Source organism: Otolemur garnettii, unplaced genomic scaffold, assembly GCF_000181295.1.
Source record: "Otolemur garnettii isolate 467f Iridium unplaced genomic scaffold, OtoGar3 scaffold00071, whole genome shotgun sequence".
Lineage (NCBI taxonomy): Eukaryota > Metazoa > Chordata > Mammalia > Primates > Galagidae > Otolemur > Otolemur garnettii.
In genome coordinates, this window is record NW_003852466.1 from 1,456,247 (window position 1) to 1,469,375 (window position 13,129).

At 39.1% G+C, this 13,129-nt stretch overlaps 1 pseudogene; it reads left to right on the forward strand.

Moving 5' to 3' along the window:
• The first annotated feature begins 6,013 nt into the window (after positions 1 to 6,013).
• LOC111726564 lies at positions 6,014 to 6,704 on the forward strand (annotated as a pseudogene).
• The last annotated feature ends 6,425 nt before the right edge of the window (positions 6,705 to 13,129 follow it).

Genomic DNA, 13,129 nt, shown 5'->3' on the forward strand with positions numbered 1-13,129 from the left:
CATTCTCCTCCAGAGAGAAAACAATTTTATACTGCTGGTGGGATTGCAAATACAGCCTCCGTGGAAAGAAGAATGGAGAAACCTCAAAGAGCTAAAAGTAATGCTTTCATTTGATACTACAATTACATTTCTAGGTATATACTCAGAGGAAAAAAAAATTTACCACAAGTACATTTGCACTAGAATATTCATTTTAGCTCAATTCATGATTGCCAAGATCTGAAACCAACTCAAGTGTGCATCAGCCCATGGATGGATTAATAAACTTTCTCATATCTATACCTATATCTATATAATCTATATCTATACAACTATCTATATCTATCATCTCTATATATATAGATTAGTGCCTATTCATGCCTAATATACTATACTGTCTGCCACAAAAAGATGGAGACTTTATATCTTTTATATTAACCTAGATGGAGTTGAAGAACATTCTTCTTAGTAAAGTATCACAAGAATGGAAAAGCAACTATCCAATGTACTCAGTACTAATATGAAATCAATAGATAAACAACCACATGCCCGTAGGAGAGAAAAACATAATTAAACTCAAATGGGGGGATAAGGGAGAGGAGAGAAGGAGGAGAAGAGAAGAGAGAGGGGGACTGTTGTGTTGAGAGAGTCAGAGGAACATTTGTTGATTTTAGGCTTCATTTATCACCTCTAATTAGAGAGACAGGAAATAACAATTTAGCTAGAGTGAGTTGAGTAGTGAGTACTGGTGAAATACAGAAGGGAAATATAAAAAAAAAAAAACTATAGAGCTTTTCAGAGATGGAAGAGGAAAGATAAAGCATACCGTAAACACATTATGAAATATATTGAATGACTTTACAGAAAGGGTTTAAATTGAATATATGGAGACCTGTTTAATTTCAAAGAGAATGAGTATAATCAATGCAGGCATTGGAACATAGAACATACCAGCTCCATGTTTTTTAATATATAATATATACTGTAAATCAAATAAATACCATAAAATGGTGTAAATTAGTTATACAGAATACATAGGTCCACACACACACAAAAAAAATTGGAAGTAGAAATGTCCTTGCATAATGTTAGTTCCAGAAAGGCAAATAGGGACTTAGTGTTTCTGGTCTCTGCTAGCCCGGTGTTTGCAGAAGTGACAATACAGTGGTGGGTGTAATGCTGTGTGCAAAACTTCCCACAGACTTCCGAGTGTTGTAACCATGAGTGAAGCAGCCTCCTTTAGCTGAAAGATATTCTCTAAGAAGGTAAAGGCTGAAGGCTGTCAGATGTCCCTATTGCCCATTCTAATTCTGAGATGGATTAGTGCACTATGCAGCACAGCATTCATTACACTCTACCCCTTTGGCCATTTGGATGTACTTCTGAGTGTAAGTTCAGGAAGTGGCAACTTCATGGTCTTTATTTAGGGAAGAAAGGTCAATAGGATGAAATACTTCTTAGAGGAGTGACAATAGGTCAAAATTCTATCTCTAATACAGGGAAGTGGACATCAGAATGAAACAGGGGTGGAAATTTTATTTGCAGATATAATAGGATTTAAACAAACAAAGATAATGAAAGACAAGCATGGACACCATGTATTTGTCAAGGGAAATGGGCAACATGAAGCAATTTGAATAATTAACATTTATGTGTTCTACCTGAATGCTCTTCAGTTTATAAAACAACCCTAACAGATATGAAAAAATTGATATTTTCTTGCATTATAATAGTTGGAGATTTTAACACTCCTTTGGAAGTTCTGGATATATTCTCCAATAAGAAATTAAACAAAGAAATAATGGACTTAAACTTGACCCTAGAACAAAAGAACTTAATAAACATTTAGAGAACATTTAATTCTACTAAAACTGAATACACATTCTTCTCATCAACCCACAGATCATCCTCCAAAATTGATCATATCTTAGGACACAAATCTAACTTCAACATATTTGAAAGAATAGAAATTATTCCTTGTGTCTTCTCAGACCACCGCAGAATAAAAATTGAACTCAACAGCAAGAGAAATCTTCATACTCAAAATAATAGAAACTAAATAACCTTAGGCTGAATGATAGCTGGGTCAAACATGAGACAAAGAAGGAAATCATCAGATTTTTGGAAAAAAAATGATAATGAGGACACAAATTATCAAAACTTGTGGGATAGTGCAAAGACAGGTCTTAGAGGGGGAATTCTTCATGAAGCCTCCATGAAGAAAATAGAGAGAATGTCAACAACGTAATGGGTCATTTCAAGCAACAGGAAAAGGGAAAAAATCCAAGCCCAAACCCAGCAAAAGAAAAGTAATAACCAAAATTAAAGCAGTATTAAATGAAATTAAAAACAAAAGAATCATTCAGAAGAATAGAATAGACTTATATCCAGAGCTGAAATAACATCAAGTATACAAAAATCTCCCAAAAAAGAAAAGTCCGGGACCAGATGGTTTCACATCAGAATTCTACCAAACCTTCATAGAGGAACCAGTACCTATATTACCTAACCTTTTCCAAAGCATAGCATAACATAGAGATGATGCCTGAGTTTTGTTGCTTATAGAAATTAAATTTTCCTTAAGGAAAACCTTGTGACTTTTAAATAAAACCAAAGGAAGAAGAGTTTCTCCTTAGGGGAAATAAATCCAGCTTTCCCTACCACTATCTCTGTAGACACAAAATTGACTGAAAACTCTGCATCCTGCTGTCAACTTTGTATCTTAAGGGAGCTAAACGGTTTGCAGAGTGCAGAGACAAGAGAACAATTGATTTAATGAGGCATTCTGGGAATGCAACTCTTAAGACATGAGAAATGTTAAACATGTCCCTGTAATTTGGGCATACCCCTGTAATTTGGGCATGCCCCTGTAATCTGGCCCCCACCTGTAATTCTCTGAATATGACTGTGTGACAACCCAGTAGGACTTCCCAGGGACAGACTTTGGAGAAGAGAAATCTTCAGTGACACCAAAAGAGAGAGTCAGTGTGAGCAGGGGGCTGGTGGAGTAAGGAGGAAAGAAAAGTGGGTGCAGGCTTTGCCTTTAGAGCAATGAGATGGGGACAGTCCTGCATGTATTTAATCTATGAGGGTAAAATTCCTATCCTTGGAAGATAAGATACTTTAAGACTTGTCTTTTCCTGCTCTTCTTCAGTTTTCTGTTCTTTCTTTCTGGAATCAATAATTGAATCTCTTTCTAGTAAGAGCTAAAAACAGCCATTTCTGGAATGCACCATTTCCTGGACAGTTTTCACAGCTTCTCCACCATCTCCCAAACATTGTAGGTTCCTGCTAGATTTCCTAGATCCAAACATTCATTCATTAACTAATGATGAAGGACTTCTTATGCACCAGGTATTGAATGTGTTGTTTTTAATTTGATCATATTTTTAAATTTACTTCACTATTACTGCTGGTGGGTTTGACTTACTAAAATCACTGAATAGTTCTATATGTTGTCATTATCAGTTTTCATTAAAGTGTGCACAAAATGATGGAAAAATATACTTATTTTTGATACTTGGCACTCAGGTCACTTTCCTTTCTTTCCTTGGTTCAGAAGTTGCCTGTGTTCTTTTGTGTATGTCTGAAGATTCTCTACCCTGCCTGCTAACTGCAGAAATGGTATTCCATATTCTCAAATACATTTTTTGGCCTCCTGATTGTGAATCTGTTTATTGACCTGTGTGTGTGATATTCTATGTTAACAAACATTCTAAGAGAAACTCAGTTACCTTCCTCTTCCTAAAGTGTTGCTTGCTCATTATTTATTAGTCCTTTAAAATGGAAATGAATGTATTTGATTTAATAATACTACTATTCCACTTTGAGTCTATATTCAGGCATGTAATGAGGTTCAAGATTTATGTTTGTGTTGCTTTGACACATTTGGTCTCACTCATTTTTACACATGCAAGATTTGTATTTGTTAAGCTTTGACAACATGAGAGGCACAAAGTGTATCAACATCTCTGGAAAGAAAAATAATGAGAAAATATTGTCACAGCCTCATACTTCAAACAAACATAAAATTATCACCATGAAATGAACTTGAAGAGATATCACAGGATACTCTGCTGTGGGCCTCACACTTCTGCCCTCCTGACCCTCATCCTCTGCTCTCCATCTCACTGTCCCTCAAATCCCCACTATGAAACTCACTGAGCCATATGTGTATAGCATCCTCTTCTCTTGCCTAGAAAGTTTATTCTGTCCTTACTCCATTGATTAACTCTGACCCATACTTCCTCTTTCAGATCATATACACATATATCAGAGAATTCCTGCCTTCACAACATCCCCATCTAAATTTTTCTTCCATGATTTTTTTTCTGCTTTTAATTTAGTGAGCCACTCTATGAGTTATTACATGTAACACAGAATATTTTTTTATCATGAATATATAAAAAATTACTTTATCAAATTTGGCTTTTGAGTTTTCTAGGATGATTAATACATTTTGTTACATTACATGTAACAATATTTTTCTATCATGAAGGTATAAAAAATTACTTTAAAATATCAAATTTGGCTTTTGAGTTTTCTGGGATTATTAAATTTATATAAATTTTGGAAACCTTCAATCAAATCTATCAGTTGTATATGTTGGTGACTAACTTTGCTGATTCTGATACATCTCCTACTGAGAGAATATCCACATGAGCAAAACTTCTGACACACATCTTGTATTTTATCTCAATTTGTTTGTGTTCTTTAATTTACTCCTTTTATGTATATAATCTACTCATTTTTTCTTCTTTGGAGAATTCACTTGGTAGATGTACTATGAAAGAAGGAGACATAAGGATCTCCAATAGTTACAAGTCCTTTATGGCAGTCAAAACATGTAACAGACCTGACCTGATGTTTTCATAATGATCAGATTACATCCTGATAGTTGATTCATGTATGTGGGGTCTTAATATAAAACATGGGCATGAAAGGCAGATTTATTGTGATGGTAATAATGAAAGCTGACAATCATAAAACTCCATTGTAAGACTAAGTAACCACAATAGAAAAATGACAATTACCCAGTTTATTTTAAACTACCATGTTAAAAATTTGATAAAAATTTTTGATAAAATTTTGATAAAATTTTTGATATAAAATTTTGATAAAATTTTTGATAAATATTGGATATATTTACTGTTCCTACTGTAGAGATGAGGTACCTGAAGATAATAGTTTAAATAACTTTCTCAGGTCACTCTATAGTAAGTTATTTTATAAATATTTATCTTCTAGAAAGACTGAGTCAATAAAACTTTTTCTTGATTATTACTATTCCGTATGATGGAGAATTTAACATATCCAAAATAATTTTACTAAAAGTAAAAATTTAATAATAACAATGACAATGACAATTATTATTTATTGAGATTATCTGTACAAAAAACTAGTCTTAAACCTCACACATGAGATATACTAATGATCATATTTTTAGGAAAATAACAAGATTATGAGAAGTTACTTTCATATCAATAGGAAATGTCACATCACTGAAAAAGAAGTGAGTTGAAAATCCATGTGCTAATCATCATTGGAGACCCAGTAGAACAAAAGGATTCTGGGGGTGGCACCTGTGGCTCAAAGGAGTAGGGCACCAGCCCTATATACCAGAGGTGGTGAGTTCAGACCCAACCCTGGCCAAAAACTGTGTAAAAAAAAAAAAGATTTAAAAGGATTCTGAAGAAAAGGGATTATAGAAAAAAAGGATGGGCAATGTCTGCAGTAACTTGAAGAGATTCTATCAAGGAAGAAATTAGTTAATGACCATAGGCTTAATATGAGAATTAAATCTAGTGAGTAGATGATAAAATAGAGAGATTTCTACTAATTGGAAGGAAGCATGAACAATTCTTCACATTTCAAATACAAATGTCCCCTTGCTCAACAGAGTGGATCACAGTCTTTGAAAATACTCTACTGACTGTGAAGAATCATTACACTGTAATAACTAGCCAAGGTGTCATCTGGCATTTCATTAAATGTTCCATTTATCTCCCTCCGTGATAGACACACTACTAGCTACATGGAAGCAGAAAACCACACAGAAGTATCAGCTCTTGGACCTCTCAGAAGATCCTGAACTGCAGCCTTTTCTTTATGGGCTGTTTCTATTCATTTACCTGATTACAGTGCTTGGGAATCTGCTCATCATCCTGTCTGTCTGCTCTGACTGCCACCTGCACACCCCCATGTACTTCTTCCTCTCCATCCTTTCCTTGGCTGACATCTGTTTCACCTCCACCACAGTTACAAAGATGTTAGTGAACATCCAAATGCAAAACAAAGACATCTCCTACATAGGATGCCTCACTCAGATGTATTTTGTAATGATGTTTGGTGGACTGGATAATTTCCTGCTGACTGTGATGGCCTATGACTGGTTTGTGGCCATTTGCCACCCGCTGAACTACATGGTCATCATGAACCTCCACCTCTGTGGCCTACTGGTTCTGACATCATGGTTCATCATGTCTCTGGTTGCTCATGTCTCATGGTTCATCATGTCTCTGGTTGCTCATGTCTCATGGTTCATCATGTCTCTGGTTGCTCTGGTTCGTGTTCTACTGATCACAAGGCTGACCTTCTCTATAGGCACTGAAATCTCACATTTCTTCTGTGAACTGGCTCATCTCCTCAAGGTGACCTGCTCTCATCCCCTCTTTGATACCATCATATTGTATGTGCCAACTGTATTGCCCACCAAACAACAATGACAGCTGCAACCAAAAAATAGTTGGGTGTTGTGGTAGGCACCTGTAGTCCTAGCTACTTGGGAGGCAGAGACAGGAGAATTGCTTGAGCCCAGGAGTTGTAGGTTGCTGTGAACTGTGATGCCATGGCACTCTACCCAGGGGTAATAGCTTGGGGCTCTGGCTCAAAAAAAAAAAAAAAAGAGGTAGGCAAAGAGTTTGTGTGTCAGGACAGATTGGGGGCATATAGGGAAGTGAGGGGATGCGTGGGAGGCTGGGTGGGGGGCCCTTCCTTGCTGTGTGCTCTACTCTCCCAGAGTAGGGCCACATTGCCATCATGCCTCTCCCTTTTGGCATTAGTTCCTTTTCTATGTGACTATTTCCCCACTGGTGCTCTGAGAGAAGGAATCTGACAGAGGGTGCAAGGCCTTATCCTCACATCTATTACCACCTTGGGTTGCCTGCCTTATCCCCTGTGCTTATAGCATGATGGTCTCTCTGACCCCTTCTCCGAGAAGATGTCAAAGTGATATGAAAATTTTAATTTTTCTAATTGTGGCTACAACTTTCATTAATTATTTAAAAATGGCAAATGAAGACCAACCAGGTTGGGAGATCTCACTCATGATATACCCACTCCAACAATTACTGTTAGCATATTTGGTATTCTATGCTAGTCATCATGATCACTTTAGAAGTCTGGGAAGGCCCTTCTCAACCTGACACTTTGGCTCTTTGTGCAAATCCTCGCATGCTCACCACCATAGCAACCATAGGCAGCTCTTCTTTTGCATGAGGCTTTTTATTTCTGGGTCATTCATTTCCCCAACTGCATGGCTGTTCATGTTTAGTTCCCATTATGACAGAGGGTATCATATATGCCATCTATGGATGTTCAAAGTACTCTGGAGCCCTTATGTAATTGTGGCATGCTATACATCAATACCTATTTTAGGCAGTGTAAGTCATCATTTCATGGCTTTTAATATAGGCTAAAAGATTAGGGGGTACTCCCAAAAAGATGAATAGTCTTGAAGCTGCAAGAAAAAGAAGTTAAAAGCATGGGGGATTCAGCATGTGGGATTCTTAGCATCTTTAAACCATCAGAAAGGCCTATCTATACCACCTTTTTTGTTGTTGTTGTTCTAAAGAATGTCTCATTTCTAGTTGTATTTTTAAAATAGATTCAAACTGATGGCTGGGAGATTTGTCAGCTTTGTTTCTGAAGAAATTGGGGTTTGTGATATTATTCCCAGTTGTCTGTTTCCTGACTTAAATGTAGAGTTTCTCACTGTGCTAGTTTTTGGTGATTCCTGTCCAGACAGCAGATAGCAATGGGGTCAGAAAACATTACCTACGGTCTACATTCCTGGAAGAGCATGACATGGCCCCGCCTGACCTGAATACCTCTGCTATTAAGGGTAAATTGTTTTACCACCTCTTTTACTAGTTGGGAATTGCAACAGATTTCAGCAGGCTCCCAAAGTACAGATGCTCCTTGACATATGAAGGGGTCCACATTGTAAAAGACCTATCATAAGTTTAAACACAAGTCAAATGTATTTAATGCCTCATTAAGGGCATTGTAAAGCTGAACAATGATTTGTTTTTAAGACAGTCTCACTCTATCACCCTGGTTAGTGCCATGGTGTACATAGCTTATAGCAACCCCAAACTCTTGGGCTTGTGCAACCCTCTTGCCTCAGCCTCCCAATTAACTGGGACTACAGGCATGCACTACTTTGCCTGGCTTTTTTTAGTAGAGATGGGGTCTCACTCTTCCTCAGGTTGGTCTCAAACTCCTGAGCTCAGGCAGTTCACCTGCCTCAGTCTCCCAGAGTGCTAGGATTACAAGTGTGATCCACCATCCCTGGCCTAAGCTTTTTTATTTTTGAGACAGTCTTTCTGTGACTCTGGGTAGAGTGTCATGGTGTCATCATATCTCACAGAAATCTCAGTATCTTGGACTTAAATGATCCTTTTGCCTCAGCTTCTCTAGTAGCTGGGACTACAGGCACTCATCCCATTGCCCAGCTAGTTTTTCTATTTTTAGTAGAAATAGGGTATTGCTCTTGCTCAGGGTGGTCTTGAACTCCTGAGCTCAAGCAAACCCCAAACCTCAGTCTTCCAGAGTGCCAGGATTACAGGCTTGAGCCACTGTGCCTGGCCAAGTTGAATAATCTTAAATTGAATCGTTGTCGGTACAGATACTCAACTTATGAGATCATGTCCCAATAAACTCATTGCAAAGCCAAAACATCATAAATGAGAGACCATTTTTATGTACTTCTCACTGTTAAAATGTTCTTTATCTTAGATGAAAGAATGGTGGGACAGTTAAAAGGGAAAACCAAGTCAAGAAAACCTGCTCATATGAAAAAATGTCTATTAAGTGTCTGAGATGAAAGAGTTTCCATTAACAGGCTGCATATATCTGATTCAGCTACTGCCTTCTGCCACGTATCACCCAAGGCCTCAGGGATCCTGGAGAAAACAAGACAGTCATGCCCCTTAGTATAAAAATTAAGACCACAAATGTTCTTATATCATTTATAGAGTTTGTTTCTCCAAGTACACATACACTAGTACATACTAACAAGGGGTCGTCTAAAGTGGGATTGGGGCCCCTGCTGCTGGTGCTGTGCTAGGAAAGATGTGGGGCCAGGCCCTGTTCCCTGCTAGGATGACAGCTAGGCTGTGGTTTCAGGACACATGGACAGGGGAACTGAGTTCTGGTCCTGGCACAGCACCAAGTCAGTTGCTGCTCTCAGGTAGTCCTTGACTACTGGCTGCTGCAGACTTCCTCATGTTCCTTCTCACAGAGGGCTGGAAAAGACTGAAGTGAGAAAATAGGCTCCAGGCCCACTTACAGTAGAGAATTCCCAAATTATCAAATAGGACACAGAAAATACATACACATCATGGTTCTCCCCTGCTGGGGGTTCAGGGGAACTGGATTTCCACTAGTTCTTTGGAAACTCAAAGGGTCTTTTTCCTTTTCTAAAGGATTTATACAAACAAATGGAAATTGAGTCACAAATGCTATTATTTTCACTGCTGTCAGAAAAGGTGGAGGCAATTCCTTGATCATGTCTAATGTGGATGAAAGGGTAGCCTCGATTAACCACAGGGAGGGAGTTCCCTCCAACCTGAGCTTGCCTTTCTCATTGAACAGATGGAGAAGAGTCTTGCTCAGTTTGAACAAGAGACAGAAAAGAAATTAGTGTTGGACAAAGAAAAGTGGCAGAAGGACCATGAGCTGAAGTGCCGACTTCTATCAGAAGAAGCAAGAGCTGCAAGATGTCCTTGATGCCCAGGTCAGTTCTGAGCAACATCTTATGACCAGGGGCTCTGAGTTGAGCATTGCAGTGAGGCTGTCTCCCCTCCATTTCAGGGAGCCTTTGTAATAGGATTTCTCTGCTCACTCACTCATAACCTTTGCTGGGCTTTTGGGACCATGCACACTCTGGTCCAGGTGTTGATATATGATAGTTTCTCTGAGAATGAAGTTATAGTGTAAAGTGCCAATCAGTAAGTGGAACCTTATGATAGACTTGTGGAAATATTCCCTGAAGACCTACTGGCCACATGCAGGGACAGGATGATGTGCTCTGGATGGACTGTCCTAGGAGGTCAGTTTGCTGGTGGGAGACATGTTAATCTTAAAGCCATGTAATCAGTGCTGGAACAATGGTGTCCACCTGGGGGGAGGACACAGAACCCAGAAAGAACTGTCCTAGGGGATGGGCCCCCTTGCCCAAAGTGTGAGTTTCCTGTGTTTGCTGTAACAATGTACCGTAATTCATTCTGATTCAGGAGGCTGAAATTCCAAGATCAAGGCATCACTAGGGTTGGCTCTGATAGCTGTGAGGGATGATCTGTCCCAGGTCCCTCTCCTTAGCTTGTCAGTGGTGGTTTTCTCCCTGTGTCTTTTCACATGTCTTCCCTGGGTACCTGTGTCCAAATTTCACCTCAAGACATCAGTACTATTAGATTGGGGTCTACCTTAATGACCTCATTTTAACTTGATGACCCTATAAATACCCTGTCTCAAAATAAGGGCACAACCCAAAGTACTTAGAGTTGGGACATCAGAAATTTTGTAGTCCCAGGTACCAGAGAGACTGAGGCAAGAGAATTGTCTAAGCCCAAGAGTTTGAGGTTGCTGTGAGCTATGGCACCATAGCATTAGAGAACAAAAACAAAACATGAATTTGGAAGGACATGGCTCAAACCGTAAGATCCAGCAGATTCACGTGACTATCCCTGAAGCCAGGCCTGGCCTGGCGCTGAGTACAGGATCCTTGACCTTATCACTCACAGTGGAAGGAAAAGAAAGAACACTGAAGTAAAGCAAATACAGTTAACCCCTAGACAACATGAGTTTGAATCGCATGAGTGCATTTATGTATAGATTGTATTCAATAAATACATTGTAAAATTGGTTAGAGACTTATGGCAGTTCAAAAAAACAGGAGTGCTTGCCTCAGCACATACACTAAAAAAAAAACACAGATGAAGAGCAAGATGGCAGCTGAGTAACAACCTCCTTGCAACTGGGCACGGTGAGGCTGGGGAGAGAAGACTCCAGGAATCTCTGGCTGGTGGGATGTGCCCAGAAACATCCCTTTGGGAATACACAGCAAGAGACTTCTGGACCCCATGAGGGAGACAAAAGCAGTGGAGAACTGGCAAGTGTTTGCATATGTTCGTTTGGTCTAATCCTGCCGGCAACTGTAAGTACAGCAACAGTGAGATTGCAAAGTGGAAAGGCCTTACCTGGGACCTTTTTTTTTTTTTTTTGGACTTGGAACTCAGTTGAACTACCTTGGGAGAACTTGGGCAAGAATATGGAGGACTTTAAGCGTTATCTAGGGCCCCAGACTGAGCCACTGAGCCAGATGGAGCTAATAGTGTTTGGCTGTGGGCAGTGAGGAGCCATTGTGGGAGAACTGCCCTGGCAAGCTCTGCCCTCAGTGTCACAGAGCAAGAATCAGGCAGGAGCCAGTAATCTAGTGACTGAGCAGCCTAAAGGTGGGGACTGAGACATCTTACAGCCATGGCCCTCAGGGGCATAGAGCAAGACCAGTTTTGGCACTCTGAGTAAGTGGATAGCCATTTCAGCAGTGATTCCAGCTACAAGTGCTTTCCTGGCAAAGCTTCTGCTTAGCCAAGGTTAGCAGCTTAAAATGCCTTTTGAGTAGGCTGAGGAGAGATTTAGGGTCTCCACCCTGCAGGGTTTGAGAAATCAGCAAAGGCCTGTAGTCTCCATCTCATACAGCCTACAGCGGTATCAGCATTGTGAATACATCTCATACTCCAGAAGATCACCTGTTGCCCAGACAATATTCAGCAAGATATATATACTGTTTTGTTTTGGGTTTTTTTTAATTTCAACATTTTCCTTATAGATTTTTCTTTTCTTTTTTTTTTCTTCATTTTTCTACTTTAAATATGATTTTCCATTGTTACCTTTAACAATTAGAAATTCATTTTTGCTAGTGTTTCTACCCCTATTTGTTTTTTCCCCCCAATTTTATCCCATAAAGTTTTCTGTTTGCTTGTTTGGGTTTGATTTATAGCATTTCTTTCTTCTCTGCTTGGTGTAGGTGGGGTACTGTGTCTGAACAGCCTAGCAAAGAGCTGCTGACCTTAAGGGAACCACACAAACTGGCACCCTCAGAGTTTGGGGGTTTTTAAGGTTGGGTCAAAGTACTGTACTGTACACCTATATTGCTCCTGTCTCCCTCTTTCTGTGCCTCTTTTGTCAATATTCCCTTTTACCCACCTCCCCCTTTCTTCTTTCTTTTCTCCCTTCTTGTTCTTTAATCTTCTCATCCTTCTGGTCCTGTACCAAAAGACCCTAGTTCAGAGGCATGGTAACTTAAAAATCAAGAGGAAGTGAAAGGAAAATTGGGACAAGAAAACAGATAAAAGAAATCATTCAAGAGGAATAATCAGCAGAAAAATCTGGTAACAAAAAACCAGTCCAGAGCACACACACCCCCCGCCGCCCAAGGTAGCTACCGAAGAGGATTCCACCTATAAAGAAATGTTAGAAATGACAGAAAGGGAATTTAGAATACAGATGATGAAAACAATGAAGAAAATGATGGAAACAATGAAGGAAACTGCTGATAAAGTAGAAAATAACCAAAAGTAAATCCAAAAACAATCAAATAAGAGATGAACAATATAAACAATATAGAAAGGATATAGCAGAGCTGTAGGAACTGAAGCAGTCAATTAGAGAGCTTAAAGATGTAATAGAAAGTATCAACAACAGATTAGACCATGCAGAAGAAAGAATCTCTTAGAGAAACACCTTTAGTACTTGTTTCTGTTTTCCACATTTGATGTCTTTTTTTTTTTTTTTTTTTTGAGACAGAGCCTCAAGCTGTCCCCCTGGGTAGAGTGCCATGGCATTACAGCTCACAGCAACCTCCAAC